Source organism: Betta splendens, chromosome 16 (genome assembly GCF_900634795.4).
Source record: "Betta splendens chromosome 16, fBetSpl5.4, whole genome shotgun sequence".
Taxonomy (NCBI): domain Eukaryota; kingdom Metazoa; phylum Chordata; class Actinopteri; order Anabantiformes; family Osphronemidae; genus Betta; species Betta splendens.
The window spans coordinates 11,277,135-11,284,124 of NC_040896.2; positions in this window are offsets into that span (position 1 = coordinate 11,277,135).

A 6,990-nucleotide genomic window follows, 5' to 3' on the forward strand; every position below is an offset into this window, starting at 1 on the left:
TACAGACAAATCTACAGCACAGTACATTCTGAACAGCGATCAACACAGCGCTTTGCTCGCCCCCCCCCCCCCCCCCCCCCCCCCCCCCCTCTCTCTCTCCTCATCCTCCCCCCTCTCCCGTGCTGCTCATCCACCTCTCTAGTTCTCTCTCCCCCACTCCCTCTTACTTTGCTTCTACTCCGTCCGCTCCCGTCCTGTCACCGCCACCCATCCCTCACTCTCACACCTCCTCTGTTCCTCCTCCTCCTCCTGCTCCAGCCTCCTCCACCTCGCCGTGCGTGCGCCTCGTTCCCTCCCTCACACTCATCGCCTCATGTTCTCTCCTCGGGTCATTATTGCAGCTACAAACTCAAGGTTGAAGGGCTCGTGAGTTTCACATGTGGAAATAATTGTTGCAGTTGTAATGAGTTGCTGATGATCATGATTGCTCTTTTATAATCAAGTCAAAAGGATCAATGGTGCCGTTTTTTTAATGCTGACATTTCATTAGACTGTACAAATGTGCTTCTTTGCAGCACAAGTTAGAATTAAGAGCTTAATTGTGATGTGAGGTTTTGTTTAATGAATCATCTTGATAGAGGATCTAGAATTTAGGAATTTGGAGAAAAACACTCTTACAACATACAAGTTCAGCTAAAAATATTTTTAAAATAGATTAAAGTTGCAAATGCATCAAAGACCTCAAAGAACGGTTTGACAAACTTACAAACTACATTTGTGTTGCCTTTGTGTGTGCATATCTCTCTATCCTCTCGTCTTCTGTCGCCTTTCTAATCCAAACGTTGACGGAGTGATGAGACTGAACCTACTGTAAATTCCCACATGTTCACGTATTATTTATTTAAACTGTCACATGCATTTGGTGAGTGCGGCTGCTGATGGCTGTGTGACAGAAGAGCCTTGTTCTATTGGTTCTGCATCATCCGTAACTCCCTCCATCTCCCATCCCGCCTTTTTCCCGTCCCCTCGGCGCTTTATGGGACTCCGGCCGTTCCTAATCGGAGTGACAGACAGACGCTGCGCAGAGAAAGACGGGGAGAATGAAAGGGAGCGCGGCCACTTTGTCAGCGCGCGGGGTGGCTGTGAGCATCCGTCCATGGACGCCTTCACCCCCCCCAGCATCCATCCATCCATCCATCCATCCATCCATCCATCCATCCATCCATCCATCCATCCATCCATCCATCCATCCATCCATCCATCCATCCATGCACCCGGTGGAGGAGTCGGCGCTGCAGCTCGAGTGGGTCGAACGCCCCGCGGAGCCGCTCGGCACCGGCCTCATCTGGGCCGGGCCTCGGCTGGGGTCGGTGTAATGACCGCGGACAGTGGGTGTGGTGGGCCGCAGCCACCTGTGGAAGCAGGGCAGGATTGTGACTCCTGGACGGGGCGTTAGGCAACCAGCAAAGGTGTAATATGAACGCAGGGCATGTGATGACTCAGAGCACTGATGACGCGAGCGCTCTTAAACATACATGTGCTCAGGCTCTGCTTGTGTTCACCTCTGGCTGCCTTTGTCCGCCGTCGCCGGTGCTTCAATACACCCGACTTGATTTCCAAGCGAGCGAACTTTACAAAATCAACCTCAGGTCCTATTGTGCGAAACTCCCACAAAGTTAAACCCTTGTTCGGCTTTAATTCTTTATGCGAGAACCTTGACTGGGTAAGAAAGTGGTTTAACTTCTTGTGTGATGTTGAAAAGGCGACGGAAGATGGGAGGCACGGTGGGTGAGAGCAGACCAGATGAAAGGACAAGCCGGCAGCTGAGGGGACAACAAGTGCAGCAGGATGGCGGTTAATTCCTCCCCCACCACACACACGCACACACACACACACACACACACACACACACACACGCACGCACGCACACACACGCACACGCACACACACGCACACGCACACACACACACACACACGCACACACACACACACACACACACACACGCACACACACACACACACACACACACACACACACACACACACACTCGCCCTCCTACCTCACCCCGTCCAAGCGGCACGAGGGAAGAAAGGACAGAGAGAGGCTGTGGAGACTAAGGAGTGGGAGAGAGGACAGTCAGTGGGGTCTTTGTCATCAAAGAATTTGTTTATTTTCAAGCTCGCCGGTCCAACCGTCAGGAGACGCGGCCAGATATCACTCCCTCGCTCTCTCCTTCCTCCTCACGGGGGTCATTCGGGGTCCACGTCTACTTCTTTTCCTTTTTTTTTTTTCCTTCTTGTTTCAGTTACAGTGAAACATTTTGTAACGTCAGTGAACGTTTTGTTCCCTTTTGTGAGCGACACCCTGAATAAACGTGTATAGGATGTCCAACCGTCTCGTCGGGACCCGAAGCCTCCACACAGTTGTCCTCTGTCCACATTCTCACCCCCCCTCACCCTTCCTCTCCCCAGCTGGTATTCGCACATGAGTAATGGGATTACCACAGCGAGCGGTGAGGTGGCGGCGGGGGGAGGAGGGGGGAGGGGGGGAGGGGGGGAGGGGGAGGGGGGGGGGGGGGGGTTGGGTGCAGAGGGAGGATCCACCTGAAAGACGCAGAACAACACACGTGCGGCGAGCCGCACGCACATAAACCTCTCGACTCGCTTCATGACAACTTCAAGTTTGCGCTGATTGATTTCTTAGATTCAGGGCCACTTAAAGAAACCCATTGTGACTTACTATTTTCATCCACGAGGCCCTAGACAGAAAAACCACACTCTCTTTCTGTCGGATTACCATGGCAATGAGGGAGCTATTCAAGAACAAAAACCTCCTTTTTGCGGTGGGTAAAGTATGGAAAAAGCGAGCGGCCAGTGCCCATATGAAAGCGGGGCGGTGGGAGCTGGAAAGAGAGGGTAATGTGAGAGCGGGGAGAAGGCACAGAGAATGTGTGTTATATTAAACCAGCGTCTGGCTGAGTGTCAAGCCTATAATATATACAGAGAGCGAGGGGGGGGGGGTGAGGGGGGGGGGCAAAAGGAGATCAGTTAATTTAGCTGCGGGGACGTGACGTTGACGGACAGGGCCGCGGGGGAGGACGGAGGGGAGGGGGGGGGGGGGGGGGGACTGCTCCCGTGAAGAATGGAGGAACGCGGGCGGGTGAGGGTGGTGGGGGTGGGGGGCGGGCAAGGTGCAAGTGTCAGCCTGGAAAGGAAGGCGCGCTGCGCGTGACAGCGGCTATATTGAGCGCAGCGTGTGTTGACACTGTCTCCTGTATCGCGCCGAGGAACAAACTCTTCCTACTGGCACCGCGCGCAGCTTCCTCTTCCTCCCGTAACTCCTCCGCCCCGCAGTAACCAGGTGCACGCTCGCTTCCTCACATCCATCCCCGTTGTTTCCCTTCCCTGGCTTTGATTTAAATACGCTCTCGCGCCGACACCTGCGTCGCCGCCGCCGTCGCACTCGCCTCGGCTTCATCGCACTCCTCCCTCCTCTTCCTCTTTTCTGCGTCAGGTGAATGCGTTATGTGTTGTAGCAGCTTAATTACGTTATAGGCGATTTCAGTGAAAGCGTCTGGTCCAAAAGCCTCGTGAACGGAAGACGGGGTTTTGTGCCGACAACCCGCTGCCTTGCTCGTCCCATTGAACCACGGGGACCAGGATGAGGTGAGAGAAGGTTGTGAATGAACTGCTTTTAAAAGTGTCAGAAAGTCCCTGAAGGATTCTCATCTTTAATTTCGTCACAAACAGATGGAGGGAGGTGATCATGAGGATAATAAAGTGATAAACTGCAAAAAAACAGGCCCTCCAGCGAAAGTAACCAACACAGATGGACGAAATTAATGAATATAAATGGAATAATAGTAATGATTAAATTGTACCTTTGAAATCTCTCACCTGTTTGAACACTACAGGCCCTTGTCACTGTGTGTGAGGAGGATGTTTGTCAGGTAACGGCCTCTCCTCAGGTTTTCCACCTTAAGCTGGGTCATTTACTCACACCCCCTTAAAGCTTTGACCACAAGCCACCGAATCCCCACGCTGAGCTCTGCTCAGGCAGACGGACGCTCCTGCAGCCGCTTGTCTCTGATTCACGCAAGCGTTCGTACGCTCCGCTCCCGGGTGACGTGGGGGGGGGGGGTATTTTTAACGTCCGAACCGCTTAATCCCAGCAAAACAAGCGAACCTGGCGCCCCCCGAGCCCCTCTGTCACCCGGAGGACGACCCAGAAGCCGGTGCCGTCAGCCGGGCCCCCTCCCAGCATCGGCCGGGCCCCCTCCCAGCATCGGCCGGGCCCCCTCCCAGCATCGGCCGGGCCCCCTCCCAGCATCGGCCGGGCCCGGAGACAGCAGGCCTGTGGGAGGTTCGGCCATGTGTCATACAGTACATGCGAGTGCAGAGGAGGAGGACTGACACAGAGCATGTGTTACACTTGCTCAGTTTGATGTGCTCTGCCCTCGCACAGGCACCACTGTGGGTGGCACAGCTATGTGTCATAATCAGCATCATCCTTTGCTTTGTCGGCTTCCTCCTCGTGCGTTCGTGCCTGCGATTGTTTCTGCGTCGCTGCGCCGCCGGCCCCTTTCTGTGGAGGTGCTGCGCAGTGGGCTCATTCACAGTGTGGGAGCCGCTGTCGTGCAGCGGCGCTGATTCATTTTTTTCCCGACCCGCGCGTGCTTCGCGTCGCTCCGGCCCTCCGCTAATTATCCGTCGTTTGACCAGACGCGCCGCGCGCCGCCACCGAGGTCGCGAGGAGCTCGCGGGGTGAGGAGCAGGATGAGAGGAAGGAGGAAGGAGCAGCGAGAAGGACAGCAGCAGCAGCAGCAGCAGCGAGAATCAGGCAAACAAAGACCTGCAGAACGTCAGAATATAACAAGAAACTACACACACACAGCGGGAGCCTGAGCTTCACTGCAGTAAATGGACTTCTTCAGCCAACAATAAGGGAAACAATAGAATTCTAAAACAATTTAAAAATCTATAACACACTGTTTCAAATTGACCTCAAGTGACCTCAATAAGGAGCATGCAGTAAAATTATGAAGACACAACAGGTATTTATGACCATGTAGACTAATTAATAGCACACAGGCGTATAATAAAGTGGCCAATGAGAGGATACGGATCATAAAATATGAATGATTCAGTCAGAACCGGTGAACGACTAGATGAACTTTACTAAAGTCCAGCCCTGACTTTTCCTCCAGCGCCGCTAGAACCCATCTCTGTTTGTTCTTTGCTCTCTTCAGCAGTAAAGGCCGTACACACCTCCGCGGCACCTGAACGCACCGTCCTCCAGGTGTCTGACGCCGGCGCCTCGCGTCACGCTGGACACCGCTCACGGGCCTGACTCTGAGGCCCGCATTCACCACGGAGCAAGTCGAACCAGTTCCAGTGTTTATGAGCCCAGTTCTTTCAGTCCAGGCCAAAACAAACCGTCACTGTGCATTTTTGAACGGCCTCCAAACGGCTTCGACGTCAGATCCCTCCCATCGCCGAGGTGTTTTAAATTAGCCCTAATCTTCAAGGACCTGCGGAGCGAGGCGTTGTTGGCCTCATGGAAGGCTTCTGTGGGGAAGTGGGAGCTGTGGGTGATGTGTCACGCGGGGGGGGGCGGGTGGCCCCCTGCTGTGCCCACTGTTTGTGTGCGTTCTTGTGTGAGCGGCGTCCAATTCCTATAAAACTGCGATGAAGCAATGGAGGCACTTGTATGAAACGACTGTCACATCCTTATCTCCCCCAAAGCGCTCTGATGTTAATTTCCGTGAAGTGTCGGCATCCTGGCTTCATTCAGGCTTTTGGCACTTTATTGACAAGGTGAAGGCAGGAGGAATGACAGACGCGATAAGAGAACAGAGCCAGGATGGAGCCGACGCATCCGCAGCCTCAGCGCCGCACATTTATGTGACGCTGATTACACCCTTGTTCTAGATTCACCCCCGAGCACTGAATCGATATTGAATAGATGACAGGAGTAAACAATAAAACCCGACGAAACTAAAAGCAACAACATCGGATTTGAGTTCAGCAGACGGACGATTCTGGGAGGAATCGCTTGTTCTGTGCACCTTGAAGCAGCTGAATCATGAGGACACAGTCGACACAAGGTCAACTCCGTCTTTGATCCACACAAAGGAAACTGTAGCATTAAAATTGCCTTGGTTTCCTTCCAATAGACGTCTCCTCTGTTTTTATGCTACTATGAAATGTGAAACAATGATTAAAGCGTCGGAAGGTTTCCAACGCCGTCCCCGTGCGTCTGAGTGCACGGAGTTCAGAGTGGAATCAGGCTGAGAACCGGAGACTTTGTCTACGGCTCCACCTCAGTTTGTCCTGGAGCAGCAAGGCCCAATTAACTGCATTTCTACTGTGACTACTCACATAAAAGAAAAGATTGTTCTAATATACTTTCAATGTGACGATTCAGCCCCCAGAGATCAGGAGGAATAACGTCTTAACCACTAATACAACAAACATAGTAACAGGGAAAAAACCAACATACTCACAGACGCCTCTAGATTGTACTGACTGTACCTGCTTATTTTGAGGCACTGGCAGAGGTCAAGAGGTCAACGTTCAAGGTCACAGCTGCCGAGAAACAAGAAATACACATTAATGTAATGCAGACACACTGCGCTGCCTGGAGAGAGAAACCAGATCCGTGTAGTGCTTCACCGCTCACGCTGTCGCTAACTGGCACCAGCACCGTGCTTCAGAGTGAGGACGCCCCCCCCACACACACACACACACACACACACATCAGCCCAACGCTCATCAAAGCCTCAAGCTAAAACCAAGACATGACCCTCAGACGCCTGAACCCCCCTCCTCCCGAGGCCTCGACCCTGAACCGGCCCGTGAACGCACCTTGACCACCGCCGCTCCTTCCTTGGTGACAGCTGGCGTCCCGGCCTCGTGGCGCTGACACACTACGCTTCCACCGCCGCTGGGATTCTTCCAGACTCGGCCGTATTCACCAGATACGCCGCTCTCCGGTTACGCGCGCCGCGCTCTGGTTTTACGGTGACACGCAGTTGGTTACGATGCCCG